This window comes from Erpetoichthys calabaricus, chromosome 7 (genome assembly GCF_900747795.2).
Source record: "Erpetoichthys calabaricus chromosome 7, fErpCal1.3, whole genome shotgun sequence".
In the NCBI taxonomy this organism is placed as follows: domain Eukaryota; kingdom Metazoa; phylum Chordata; class Cladistia; order Polypteriformes; family Polypteridae; genus Erpetoichthys; species Erpetoichthys calabaricus.
The window spans coordinates 57,505,713-57,521,098 of NC_041400.2; the positions used below are offsets into that span (position 1 = coordinate 57,505,713).

The window sequence follows — 15,386 nt, forward strand, 5'->3', positions numbered from 1 at the left end:
TAAACACTACCTAAACATTACAAATGCCCACTCAAAGATTAGTACAGTGTAAACACTTAAAATAGATTGTAAGTAAGTATTGATGGAAAGCAGTATGCAATTAACATTGCTATGCTAGGAATGTGAAAAATAATTTGAAAACAAAGTAAATATAGTGATAGGAAATTTTAAGGAACGGTTTGAATTGCAATGGACTGACGTACCATCTAAAACTAGTTCTTATCATGCACCCATTGGAGATGGGAAAGGACTTGCAGCTTTACAAATTCTAAAATGGAAAAGTCAAATATGTTTTATTTGAAAAACACTTAAATATTAATTGCTAGAGGATTTTGAGAATCTTTAGTGTATTTCCTCAGTATAATTAGTCACCATTTAACAAAAATACATTTTGTAGGACTTTTACACATATTAAATGGTGTGCTGTCATGGACTGTAGTTGGTTGGACATTTACAATTAATGAAGCCTTTAATTACAAAAGATAGGTAACAGCTTTGCCTCATGCAATTATTCATTCATGTCTCTGAATAAAATGTGTTTCTAAGATTCAGCTATTTCCTTATAAAAGCACACACACATACAATATGTTTGTAAACAATATACCCATACCATGCAGATCTTTGGGGAGATAAAATATGTCAGGACATCAATAGGTGCCAAACAGTAACCAACCCTGCGCAGAACAGTAGACAATTGCAAGGCACATTCACATGCACATTTGTCATTTGCAATACACTTTTACTCTCAACCAAAAATATGGCAGTGTATTTTTTTAATGTGCAAACTGAAGTCCAGAACAAAACCTGAGTGAATAGTTGGAGAGTTTGCAAACAGTCAGCAGAATTCATCTCATTTAGAAAGTGAGACCAGGATCCGAGGTCAGAGAGGCTGTAGCACTTTTAGCTGTGCCACTATACCATCACTCATCACAACACATTTTCAGATTTTAGATTAGATTATTTATTTATAAAGGCACATTTAAAACAACAGGTTGCGCCAAAGTGCTGTACAAAAAAGCATTAAAATAAACACAGTATATACAATGATGCAAAAGCAGATTAATAAAACAACCAATTGTAACATCCACTACAATCCCATCATACACAATGAAAGACAGAAGAAAACAAGTAGGCCTTAAGCTGACATTTAAAAACCTCGATAGAGGATGAAGACCTGATGTGAAAAGGCAAGTCATTCCAAAGCCGAGGAGCAACAACTGAAAAAGCTCTGTCTCCCCTAGACTTCAGCCGAGATCTTGGCACTACAAGGAGCAGTCGTCCAGAAGACCTCAGTGCTCTTGGTGGCACATAGGGGTGAAGGAGGTCACAGATATTTTTGGAGTGAGACCATGCAAGGCTTTAAAAACAAACCACAAGATTTTAAAATGAATGTGACACCTCACCAGTAGCCAATGGAGAGAGGCTAAAATGGGGTAGATGTGATCCCTTTTTCTCGACCCAATCAAAAATCTAGCTGCCGCATTCTGAACCAGCTGAAGGCACGACAGAGCAGATTTTGGCAGACCCACATATAAGGAATTACGATAATCTAGTCGAGATGTAATAAAGAGTTTTGCCTCAGTTGGTCAAAACTGGACTTTACTACCATGGAGATTTGTTTCTCAAAACTTAGTGATGACTCAAAGATGAAACCTAGGTTTCTGACATCATTATGAATCATTGCTGCCAAAGGTCCTATATGTTATTGATGATGTCTTAGATAAATATATTACATCTGTTGTTGTATACATGAGGTTGTTTTATTTAGAACAAGTTTTGGGCATTGAATTAATAGATAATTGACCAAAATATTTTTTTCAACTCTAAAACAACAACAACAACAACATTTATTTATATAGCACATTTTCATAAAACATAGTCAGTATCTGTAGAGGTACATCAGAGCAGCAGGCTTTGGTCAATAAGCGCAAAAACATTTTCAAACTTGTCAAAGTAGTACAAATGCAAAACCAAGCAAAACAATTTTCAATAAAAGCTTATTCCCATATAAATTACACAAAATCTGCTTATTTCCCATCGGGATTAATAAAGTATCTATCTATCTATCTATCTATCTATCTATCTATCTATCTATCTATCTATCTATCTATCTATCTATCTATCTATCTATCTATCTATCTATCTATCTATCTATCTATCTATCTATCTATCTATCTATTAACCTAAGGATTTCTAAACAGAAAAAAAGTATCTTTTTGATATTTTAGGCATTATATGCCCTAACTTAAATGGTAACCTCACATGTAAAATATATATATATATTTTTTTTTCTTTAAAAACATACTCTTTAGTCCACCCATCCATCCATCCATTATCCAACCTGCTATATCCTAGCTAAAGGGTCACGGGGGGTCTGCTGGAGCCAATCCCAGCCAACACAGGGCGCAAGGCAGGAAACAAACCCCGGGCAGGGCGCCAGCCCACCGCAGATACTCTTTAGTTCTCCCTATAAATTTCTTTAAAACAGAATCATGTAAAAAGAAGAACATTTGTTGAGGGGAAACATCAGTAAAGTTAAATTTAGGTCATGTTAGGTTTAACATAAAAAATGCTTTGAGAGTATCAAATAGTATTAATGTGTGAAAATGGAAGAACTGCATTTTAATAAACGAAGACAGTAAATGGATTGCCATTGTATGCTTAGTGGATTTTAAAATTCCTACTTTTCAGATGTTTTTTCATAGAGCCTTAGAGTGTTTTAATGCAATCCTATCAAGAGTGAAGCATGTAGATTCACGGTTTTTAAGTTTAATTAAGTGCATTTTAGTAATCTCAATATGGCATGACTAAGTTATGTTCAATTACTTTACACAGAGTACTGGTATATATAAAGATTTAAGTAACCCTTGCCCTTCTGCACAACTGATTACTCAAGCGTGTTATAGCCACTTTATGCAACATTTATTTAGAACATCAACAATTACCAATGTATAAATAAAGAAAATAGCAAAGCATCTATGTATTTTTATACTGCCATATGCATATCTATATGTACTAGACCTTGTTACAGTGATGCTTTTGTGTATTTTCTGTCAGGTGAATTGGATCTCTATAGCTACCATAGATACTCGCATATAAGTCGAAAAATTTATGCCTTAAAATTCTTTCAAAAAAACAGAATCGACTTATCCGCGGGGCAACACAATTGTCCATAGAATTTGGGTAATGACATGTACACTCAACGCTTCACGGTGCTAAGTCACTGGTCATCTGCCGTTTCCCATGGTCTTTGAAATAATTATAAGCCAGCAATACTATTGCTAATTAGCTAGTTTTTTTCTAATTTCATTAAATAATTCTTTGAACTGTGAAATACTTGAATTTGAGCATTAGCTTTTGCAGGTTTTGGATAACAAACATACTATTAGCTGCCACGTGCAACCAGATTTGGAATCAAAAGAACCAAGGCAATGCACGCTATCAATGCGATGCAAGTGCATCCCGCGATTTAAAAAATTTCTCTGCCTACCTGTTTGTCTCGTCTGACAGTAGCTGAAAAGCAGCATCAGGAGAGAGCAGCCTGAAGTAGTCCAGCAGCGGGTGATCTGTCGTATCCAACAGCAAGCCATGCTGTCTTGTGAAGTCTGGTAGCCAGTTCGGCTCTCACGGATCAATGTCTGGGTATTCCTCCCACGCGAACCTTGCCATAGCTGCATCGGCTGTGTGAATGCGTTCAGCTGGCAGCCGATCAGCTGGTGTGGCATCGGCTGGTGTCCGATCAGCTGATGCCGGCTTCTCACTCTCTTGCTCAATTCCTGATCACTGTCAATAAAATCCGATTCCGAAAAATCAGAGTCCGACTCAGCGATAATGTGCAAAACATCGTCTGCCGAGTGTTTTCTTTTCTGCACTTGCTTCGCTCCCTTGTGACATATCGACGCCATCTTGCCTTTGTTTACATTTCGCAACTCACGCACACGCAAGGATTAGTTGCCGAGTCAACGAGTCTAGCATTTCTTCAAGCACAGAGGGAATGCCTGTGAAGTGACAGTGAGTTTTGTCGCCATTAACAGCTGATTGTCGCCCTCTATCTCTGATAGCTGTCACGTTTTACCCTCGACTTATACGCGGGTCATAACAAATTTCGTAATTTTCGGCTTAAACAATACACTCGACTTATCTGCGAAATCGACTAATACGTGAGTATCTACGGTAATTCAGAAAGCTGTATAAAGGCCTCTAAATAAATGTCAGGTATCCATCCATCCACCCATTATCCAACCCTCTATATCCTAACTACAGGGTCACGGGGGTCTGCTGGAGCCAATCCCAGGTATTCACATACAAAATATCACAAAATGAATTAATGACACATAGTAATTTGATCATATTATTGTGGCTCCAAGGGAAAGACATCAGGCCTTCCTAGTCTTGAACCAAGCAGATCCTTGATACTTCAGGGTTTACTTGATTATTACAGTATTAGTTTTATAGGGTGAAATGAGGCAACTTGCTGATACTGCTGTTACAGGACATAGATTGATAGCAAGTCTTCCCGAATGTTGTTTTGTTCCTGGAGTGATGTATAGCACTCAAAAGACATTCCAAATGATGTCATATAACAAAACGTGTAGTGTGATTCTCAAACAGTTGCTCAAAAGTCAATGTGTTAATAACATAACATTAAGTAACATTCTCAAACCTGCTTAATCCAATACAGGATCGTAGGGGGCATTGTGCACTTACATGGTTATCCACACTAAGCTAAATTAACCTAGCCATTGAGTCTTTGGGGATGTTTGATAAAACTGAAATACATGGAGGATAACCCACACAGTCATGGAGCAAATGTGCAAAAGCCACACAGACACTGACCAGGTGTGAGATTCAGACTGAGAACACTGAATTCTTGAGGAAATAGTATTAACCCCTGCACCATCCTACTATGTTAATATGTCGATTTGTAACTACTATAGTTATGGATAAAAAACAAAAATGGATGTGTACTTCTTTTTCTTTTATTTTGCAATCTATAGCTAAAATTCACATTGAAATTTGGCTATTTGTAAACAGTACATGAGTTTTGTGGTATGCAGAATCCTAAATTGAAGCAAAATTTTACTGATCAAAAATGTATTCATTGTGTTATGTTTGTTGTACAAAATATGGAACAGGTACATGTTTAAGAAACATTCCTGTGTGGCAAGATACTGGATACGATTCATGTTCATACTCAGTAGAAAAATAATACTGTTATCAGTGTTAAATCAGTAAAAGTGACTGGTGATTGAGCCAATGTAAATTTAAAACCACAGAGTTGTTTTGCTATGAATGTTTAATTGTGTATTATAAAGAAACTTTAAAACATTTCTATCTAAAAAGGCAATCATACTATAATAATAACTTACCCTGAATTAAATTAGTACGCTTGTAATATGAGACCATCTTGGTGCGGAGCAATAAAGAGTGAAAATGTTGAGACAGTATTGTATTTCACAGTTTTAAACTTGGGATTGAGACTGGCCATATGTTATTAGTTCAGTATTGCCGAACCGTAAACCTGTAATAGATACAGGACTATGCAAAAAAATGTTGCTCTTGATATTGTGCCAGCAAAGAGTAATGACAGAAGGTGGTCATCTTCAGTGGTAAAAGAAAGATTCCATGATGAAATTGACTTATGTGGTTGTCTGGATGAAAAATACTGTGCTGCACTTATTATATTGTTCACATGTGAAGAAACGGTCAAAAACACTCAGAAACATAAGGGTTGATGCTCTTTAGTTAGTCAGGTACAGTACTTAACAAATCCAATCTTACGTAAATGCAAATTCACAATTTAGATATGATTGCTGTCATGTAAAAAAATGTCAGTTTTATAGACCTGCTGCATCTGAATGTTGTGTTCCTCAAGGCAACAAAACATCCATCCATTATCCAACCCGCTATATCCTAACACAGGGTCATGGGGGTCTGCTGGAGGCAATCCCAGCCAACACGGGGCGCAAGGCAGGAAACAAACCCCAGATAGGGCGCCAGCCCACCGCAGGGCATGCACACACACCAGGGAACATTTAGAATGCACCTAACATGCATGTCTGTGGACTATGGGAGGAAACCGGAGTACCCGGAGGAAACCCACGCAGACACGGAGAAAACATGCAAACTCCATGCAGGGAGGACCCAGGAAGCGAACCGGGTCTCCTAACTGCGAGGCAGCAGCGCTACCAACGAAACATTAAAGCGGAAACTTCAAATACGGTATATGATGTCAATTTCACAGTAAATTCTATAGTGCACTCGCATGTAAGAAAAAAAAAAACAGCTGTGATGCATTTATGCAGGAAGTTGCATCATTTGTAGTTTACACCGGAGTTCCTTGGGTGTTGTTCTGTGCAATCATTTGTTAAGGAAGCCTTATAGGCAACAGACTGAACTTGTTGAATAGTGAAAAAGTATAGATATTAGTTTGAATACTGTTTATTTAATGAATTTTTGAGCAAAGCATAGTGAAGCTGGAGATTTGTCTTATAAAAGAGTGTGTGTGTGTGTGTGTGTGTGTGTGTGTGTGTGTGTGTGTGTGTATATATACATTAAACCCACATGCTTAATATTGTGTAGGTTCCCCTCGTGCCACCAAAACAGCTCTGACCAGTCAAGACATGGACTCCACAACACCTCTAAAGTGTTCTGTGGTATCTGGCACCAAGACATTAGCAGCAGATCCTTTAAGTCCTGTAAGCTGCAAGGTGGGGAATCCATGGACCAGACTCTCTTTCATGATCTTCAAACCATTCCTGAACTTTTTTTCAGTATTGCAGATTACATTATCCTGCTGAAAGAGACCACTTCCAACAGGGAATACCGTTGCCACGAAAAGGTGTGCATATGATCTGCAACGATCTTTAGGAATGTACTAAATGCCAAAGTAACATCCATATGAATGCCAAGACCCACGTTTTCCCAGCAGGGCAGTGCCCAGAGCATCACACTACCCCCGCTTGCGTTTTCCAATAGTGCATCTTGCTGCAATCTCTTCCCTAGGTAAACAACGCACACGCATTAGGCCATCCACATGGTCTAAAAGAAAACATGATTCAACAGATCAGGCCACCTTTTTAAATTGCTCTATGGTCCAGTTCTCACACTCATTATAGGTAATTTTGACTGTGGACAGGGGTCAACATTGGCACTGTGACCAGTCTGAGTATAGGCAGCCACATACTCAGTAATCTGTGATGCACTTTTTGTTCTGACACCATTCTCTCATGGCCAGCATTACGTTTTTCAGCAATTTGTACAACAGTAGCTCTTTTATGGGATCTGACCAGACAGGTTATCCTTCACTCCCAATGCTCATCATTCGGACTTGGCCACGCATGACCGTGTCATCGGTTTATTGATTGTCCTTTCTTGGAGCACTTTCAGTTGGTGCTAACCACTGCATACTGGGAACACCTTGCAAGACATGCCATTTTGGAGATACTCTGACCCAGTCATCAAGCCATCACAATTTAGCCCATGTCAACATTGCTCAGATCCATACGCTCGCCCGTTTTTCCTGCTTCCTATCACATCACTTTCAAGAATGGACTGTTGACTTGCTGCCTAATATATCCAACTTCTTGACAGGTTCCACTGTAAAGAGATAATGTTATTCACTTCTCCTGTCAGTAGTGGTTTTAATGTTGTGATTGATTGGTGTATACAGTATATGTATGTATGTACTGTATAGATAGATAGTGCCTTGTTCAAATCCCAGTCCTAAACACTGTCAAATGTGAAATTTAGGCACTGGGGAATTTTTCATTTTTCATCTCTGTCTACATTGGTTTTTCTCTGGATTTTCTGGTTTCCATCCCACATAACCAAAATGTGTATGGTACAATAATTTCCCTCTCTAAATTTTCCCAATGTGAGAGAGTGCAAATATTTGTTTTAACGTTACTCTGCTGTATTTACCCTTATGTGCTGTGTATAGGTTATTGTTTTCTTAGTTTTGGCCTTTGTTTGGCTTAAATGAAAAAATATACCTAATAAATAAATGATGCCTGTCCGCAGTTTTTTTTTATTCTAAATCATTGTTGTTAAATTCAATTAACTGTCACTGTAGAAGTTAATAACATTTACAGAATTATCATGGAATAGATAATTTTTCTTATTCCATGTCTTATTATCAATTTACCTCAGTTAAATCCATATCTTCACTCATTTACAGCACTAAAGCTGATCCCTGTTACTGTGACACTAGGATCACATTTGCATTGGTTTAAGGGCAGTCTCCACAAACTGGAAAAATTCCATGTAACTTGTAACTAAGTAAGACTGTAATAGAATATAAACAGGGAGTCAGGAAATGATGACTTAGTTTGACTTGTATTTCAGGCCGAATCATGAAATTAATTATTAATGCTAAGCTATGTGCACATCTAATCAGCACTGGCATCTAAGTGGATATTCAGCATGGATCTAGATGTGGGAAGTTCTGATTTACAATTCTGCTTGACTTTGATAAAATACCTTACAAGCATTTAATTTTTAATCTCCCAGCTGCAGGTATTCACAGCACCATGTGCAGACTGGTGCAGCCAAACTTTTTTTCCCTCGGGTTTTAAAACATGTAGAAAGTGTAGGACCATTCAGTCAGGTTGTGGGTACTACTGAAAATGGGGCATATGAGTTACAGTACTACATGATAGATTTACCTATGACATTATAATTGTGGGGATAGCAGATAATCTAAATCTTAATTATTGTTGAATTGAATACAGATAAAATATAAGTTGTTGGAAGGAAAAGTGCTCCATGTAAACAGTTCCTTTATTCACTTTCAGTTTATCTTAATGGTTCATCCTTATTTTTCATCTTCTGATGCTAGAGTACTTTGCATTGCCTTAATTACCTCTATGTTACCAGCAACTCATCTACTTCTGAACTAATTACAATTATTGCTGTATATTATTGAACCAAGTTACAAATACATGTCATGGATGTTCTCATAGTTAATGCTCACATACCATATAGATGCGTTATGTGTTTATATAGCTTTGGTAGAGATACCATGAGATACCATGACAGTTTCACCGAGCACTTACACTAAAATTCATTTTTCTACATATTCTTTTAACTAAAATAGCTTTTGTACATATAGCATTCTTTTACCATTTATTGAAAATGTAAAATTCATTTTCATCAGCATTCATGGTAAGTTTTGTGCTTCTTATGTTTTGATACTTTGGCAGCTTGCTTATTTTTTACATAATACCATGCATGTTAATATTTTATATTTTGCCCTTGAAAAAAAATGTATTTGTACCAATCAAATTGCATGAGCAACACCTGATATTAGATAGGAGGTCAAAATTTTGTTGTTATCCTTTGTTTGGGATTTTGTTGCATTATTTAAATAATGCAGTATATGACTACTGATAGACATAACTTAAAATAAATACACGTAGTAAGAAAGTCTCACTGGAAAGTAGCGCATCTGAAAATCTCAGTGCATTGCAACCGTAATGTAGCTGAAAGGCATGTAATATTCATGCAAGTTATACTGGTAAGAATATGTATGAAATACCAAAAATGTGCTGGTTTTAGTCTATGTATTACAACAGGATGTCAACCACAAAGAATACTCAGTGCTTAAATCTGCTCACTGTATGTTTAAAGAAATGCAGAAGGTATTGTTTATTGTAAGAAAACATAAAATATATTTGAGTAATTTTCCTTTAAATATTTTATTATTAGGCTATATTTTTACTAGTATATAGTAGAACTTTAAGAAATAGACAGCTTAAACAGCTGGTCATTTTTTTTTATTTATAATACAGAACAAACTGAAAAAAATGTTTTTTGAGCACTGGTCGTAACAAAGTGATGAGATAGTGTTAATAAGCTATATATAATACAGTGCCTCCTACTAGGCACCTCAGTCTCAAATTAAATTTCAGATAACATCATCAATTCTAGCCAACGCTGCCCCATTTGTTGTTTTGACTATTGACTTATTTACTTTTGGCAGGGGCTTATCTTTTAAATTCCACCAGTGTTCACTTATATTCAGTATACTTATGGAGGTGACCTTCAATAAAACTATATGCTGATTTTAATTGAAAGGCTAGGAACTGTTAACCAATCCTAGGTTTGAACTGTCTGTTTGAACTGTCTGCCATTATAGCAAATAGAGAATCTGTTTTTCTACTGAGACATCTAGTGACTTGGAGTACTATGACTTGAAGTCCATTAGTCTCCCAAAACACTTCTTTCAATTTGGTGGACTTCCTGTTCCAGTGGCCTGTTAAGTTATAGGTTAACACTGTCTGTTTGCTCACTTTTAAAGATGTTCTTTAGTCAGTACTACACGCTCCTTTCTTTATATCAACTCTTACAGGCTCTTCCCCAACTCTATACCACTTTTGTACCCTTGCCTCTTCTTTTTGCCATCTATGCAACCTGTCACAAGACCAACATACAGCACAGCACACCTTTTAGACAAGATTGTAATTAAAAAAACATTTTACAAAGCACGAAATATCCAATATAATCAAATTGCTGTGATAATTTGGCTATTCTATCCTTTACTATATATTGCATTCCTTCTGGAAACTGAAAATAAATGAATAAGGAACAAGACATAAACTTTAAAGTGAAAAATTAAAGCAATAATATTATAAATAATTTTCTGTGTAACTTAGAAAGTTGAAAAAGGTCAATTCATATGGCTTATGTCTATTGTTTTTAAAATCAGTAAAAAATACTTTATTTGAACATAATTTATTTGAAAAAATGAAAATAAGAAAACTGTGCAAACATAAACCTGAAATCCTTGTAACAAACCAGTATGTCTTATAAAATTATAACGAGTCAACATGCCGAAAACATTACTCAATATGTTTATTTGTCAATTACATATTTATGATATTCCAGGTATCAGTCTCAGATGATCTCCATACCCATACCATCCAGTAGCCCTTGGTAGTTTTTACCAACTTGGCCTTAATTATTTCATAGGTTTTTGTAAGAATGTTAAAACACATAACTAGGAAGTCAGAGTAAAGTGATCAGGAAAAGTACAGACCATATTAATTGTAAACAATAATTGAACAGGAAGTTGTCTCAGTCCTTATGATTTTAAAGTGACCAGTAAAATTCACTGAGGTTCATCTTTTTAATTAAACCTTGAAAAGGAAGGGCAATATAAAAAGAGTTTTTATTTGTGAGAGGGAGAGAAAAGAAAAAGGAGCTGAAAAGAAGGAAATAAGAGATCAAAATATACAAAGAAAACAGTTACAAAGCCATAAACTGCAAAACCAATGCTGTCAGGCTGTTATACCGTACTTGTAATGTAATTCAAGACAATAAAAGATGCCTCACCACATGTTAACAGCGTTGTGCAGGGGTGTATGATGTTCATACAAGAAAACAGTATCACACTTGGGTTGGTATTACTGTTAAAATGAGTTGCAGGAGAGACTTTTGATTGTATCTGTATGCCATATACGCAGCATGGAATACTTGGAGATTGCTTCATGGTTTCTAGACATTGACTACTAAAGGGAGGTCTAAGCAAAGAGACAAGCTACTGTATGATGCTGTGTATTCACTCTTTAATCTTCTTAACCTTTTTCCTGTTTTTAATAAGCTGCTATTTTTCCATACGTTTCAACACTTCTACAAATTTTGATAGATAAACAGGTTCAGTAGATATACTTTATATGAATATTTTAATGAATATATACAATAGAGAATGATTGTTATGCTGTTTTTGAGAAACTGAATTATATTACGAAATTATTTAATTTTTAAAAATTCCTAAGTCACACAAATATTAATATATGCCTTCTTATTCTCCAGAGCCTAATTTTCATCAATTCTGTTATTACTCTCAACGGTACTAATCCTCTCGATTCTCAAGACATTTTAATAATAATGTTGTAAAACTGACTCTGTTGTTTTCTTGGCCACTTGTGTTGAACTAAGGCATATGGACTTTTTGAGTAGTTCAGGGTATATTTCATGTTGGTTTCTTTTACAATTTAAACAGGAAGTACAGCAATTTAGTAGTTCTAAACGTTGCTAGAAAAATATTTTACATCCTGCCAGCTGCTGGTGTTGCTTTGAGCTTCTTCACTCAAGCCCTTTTTTATTATTATTATTATTATTATTTCTGTAAATCTCAAAGAGATTTGGTGCTTGGAGGTGCCTTATTTTGTGTTGTGACAGAAAGTGGGTTTTAATGACACCATACATATATAGTTCTATAGTTATATCCTAGGTTTAAAGTAGTAATGTAATTCTTACATTGAGTTTTTAATTTGGTACATCTAGAGATTACTACTAAAAAGGTCCTTTTATACTACTTTACTCATTCTAGTCTATTCAAAGTGATTTACATCATCATGATTGTTGACTTTTCACAAGTATACACTTGTTTGTTGGACCTCTTTAATTTTATTATCCTAGGTGTGGTGCCTGTTGAATATCTGGTGAAACGAGTTTACCTTAATAAAAAACATATCAGTATCAGTCCTTCTGTCTCCTGTAATGAAAAGACTGCTGAATATACCTGAAAGTACAGGTAATGAAAAACTTCTCTGATGCTAAAATGTTTCTATTTTCTATGTACTAAAATAATTTTAGGTACCTCCCCTATTATAAGGGCTTGGTTGTACTCAGTTTTCTATGCTACATTGCAATACGTTAAATAAAGAAAAACAAAATATATGACACTGAATTATAGATGTCATTGTCTGGAGTTTTGCTGAAACTGTGGTTTGCCCTACAAAGCTGATTTTATTCTTAGAGAAAGCTCATAGATGAAATCCATTATTTGTTTTCTGTTCCTAATGATGAATGTCCATAAGGGAGGTGAAAAAACTAAAGCATTCCAAACGTTAGGTAAATATTATTTTTTATTTATTTTATTTCAACTTTTCTAGCCCAAATTTATAATGAAAGATTTCAATTTTTGCGTATACGTTGTATACTGGTAATTGTTCTTTTCATTTTAACTTTACCAGGGCTACATCCCATTTTGATTCTGTTTCATTACCACTAGGTGAATGTGAATAGGATCTCTCCCATTCAGTGTTTGCCTTTTGAACCTTCTTTATTCATCCATTTATCCATGATCTAAATTAATTAATTTGTCCTGGCACAGTGTGATGGGAACAGTAAGTCCAAGATACCGAAGCCAGCCTTGGATGGACCTTCACTTTATCTCTTGGCTTACTCGTACACATACTGACACTCATTCATTTGGAGCTGTCAGAGACAAAACCTGCATGGACATTGGGAAGAACATGCACAAAGTCAGTCCAGAATCAAACAAGAATCAAGGAAATTTACCTCCAACACCTTATTTGCATGGTTGAACCAACGGTGAAACATCAAGCCACCACAAGTATTAGACAGGCAAGCAAGGCATACTAGAGGCTACATCATACAATTGTGATTGCAGTGTTGAGGACACAGAGTTCACTTCTGACTTAATTTGTGACCTGGAATAGCTAACAACGGACCTGGCTTTGCTACAGCTAAAACATTGTACAAATACACAAAATTGTCTGCTGTACTTTATATTTAAGAAGCTGTCTGTGTGCTCCAGTTTATTAAAATGGTTGTTGATGATAATTTACCATTTGTAACTTATGCTATTATACCCATTTTATTCTTCCATCTGACCTTATAAACATAGTGCCACATACTTCCGAGTTGTATTCCTGTTACATATCCTCAACATAGGAAGCTAAGAAATGTGATTAACAAATGAACAAGTAATATAAAAGAACAAAAAGCAGAATCTTATTTATATCATAATTTCATTGTACAACAAAAGTGAAAGTGAGACAAAAGTCAAACTATTTCATGTTCATTTTCTGAGAGTGATTTATTGCACTTATACACTTCAATAAAAAAATCGAATTGATCTTGAAAATAGTTATAAAATTGAAATGAACAACATTTTTAATGTCTGGTATGACATTTCATAAATTTTTATATCATATAGGTAAAATATATCACTTAACTGATACAAGATAAAACCATATTTATCAAGTCTATAAAAATTAACTGCTGGGGAGTAATTATGAACCACCAGGTCTAGAGCGGCATGGAGGTTCAACCACATATTTTGCATTCAACAGTTTCTAGAAGAAAGGTTGGCATGTGAAATATTTTAGCCAGCTAACAGTTTTAATAATGTTTCTGGATAATGCACATGGTCTTAAAGTTAATTTGATTGCATTTATTATTTTTTGCATATTGTAGGGTATTCAGTTGTAGTGGGTTTTCTAATATCTAATATGTTTTCCATCATGTGGAGTTCTGAATAACACAAAGACCAAATTGTTGTGATGTGTTTGTATATTAGTGCTTGTTGAGTAGTTATTTTTCAGTTCTGTTTTTGGTTGATATTTTGCCTGTTTACATCTATGACTTGCTAGTTTAATGTTTTTTGAGTGTATAAATTGACTTTCAGCTTGATGTCTTATATGCAAAGCTTAGAAATTAGCTGTTGAGGTAAAGCTCCTTTCAGCTAAAAGTGGTTTGCATACTACCGGTGGCTATTATAGATTTTCTCCCTGCTTTTAAATTTGTTACATTCAGGTTTACTATTTTGATTACTGAAAATATGCAAATACCTTCACAAACCACAAAGAACAGAAAAAAAAAAACTTTTTCAGATTACCAGTCCCCTTCTGTTCAAACAAAGCAACGCTGCATGTTTTTTTTTGTGAATAGATAGACCAGTTTCTCATGATGACTATAGGAATTGATGGTCATGATAAGCAAAGGAATGCTAAAGAGGAAGTACCACAAAGAGGAAGTAACTATGTGCAGGAAGGCCAACATGGATTCTACCCACCCACAGTACCCCCTGCTGCTGGTTTCCCATACTAATTTTGGTCAGATTTACATCTATTTATATGAAAGTACAAACTGAAGTCCCAATGTGAAAATGTGTTTACCTCTTGTAGTGATATCAGATTTTTTCATTACCGATGCAAAGAAGCATAGAGATAAATTTAGCATGAGAAAAGTAATGAGGCACTTGGGTTCTCATTTGTCTTGTCTATTTACTATGCATTTTTATTATTTTGTTGTTAGTAATTAGTAGTTTAGAAATATTTTGCTATTGAATGATATGAATTAGAACTGAGAAAAATTTTGTTAGTATTCGTTTTGGAACCTCAGAGTCACCATGTTCTAACATTTAAATGAGGCATTTCTGAAGTATGGTATAGCTACAGGGCATTTATTTTAATCAAGCCATGCTGTTTTGTTAAACTGCAAACACGAAGGATTGATCATAGTACTTGATAGTCAAATTTGTATAAGTTTTGAGAAACAAATAAATGCACTCTGATTTTTAACATATATATAAAATATGTTTATTTCTCTTCTGCTTAATTCCCTTTAAAGTG

At 35.3% G+C, this 15,386-nt stretch overlaps 1 protein-coding gene across 14 annotated transcripts in view; it reads left to right on the plus strand.

Moving 5' to 3' along the window:
* LOC114654283 (myocyte-specific enhancer factor 2C) overlaps positions 1–15,386 on the plus strand; it is a 187,273-nt gene that overhangs the window by 88,002 nt on the left and 83,885 nt on the right. The window contains exon 1 of one of the 14 annotated variants that reach the window (XM_051930076.1): positions 14,849–14,867. The exons of the other annotated variants lie outside the window; for them this stretch is intronic. The gene's annotated coding sequence lies outside the window, so the exon portion shown is untranslated. Of the gene's footprint in view, positions 1–14,848; positions 14,868–15,386 lie in introns of those variants that run through there. 14 annotated transcript variants of the gene reach the window in all.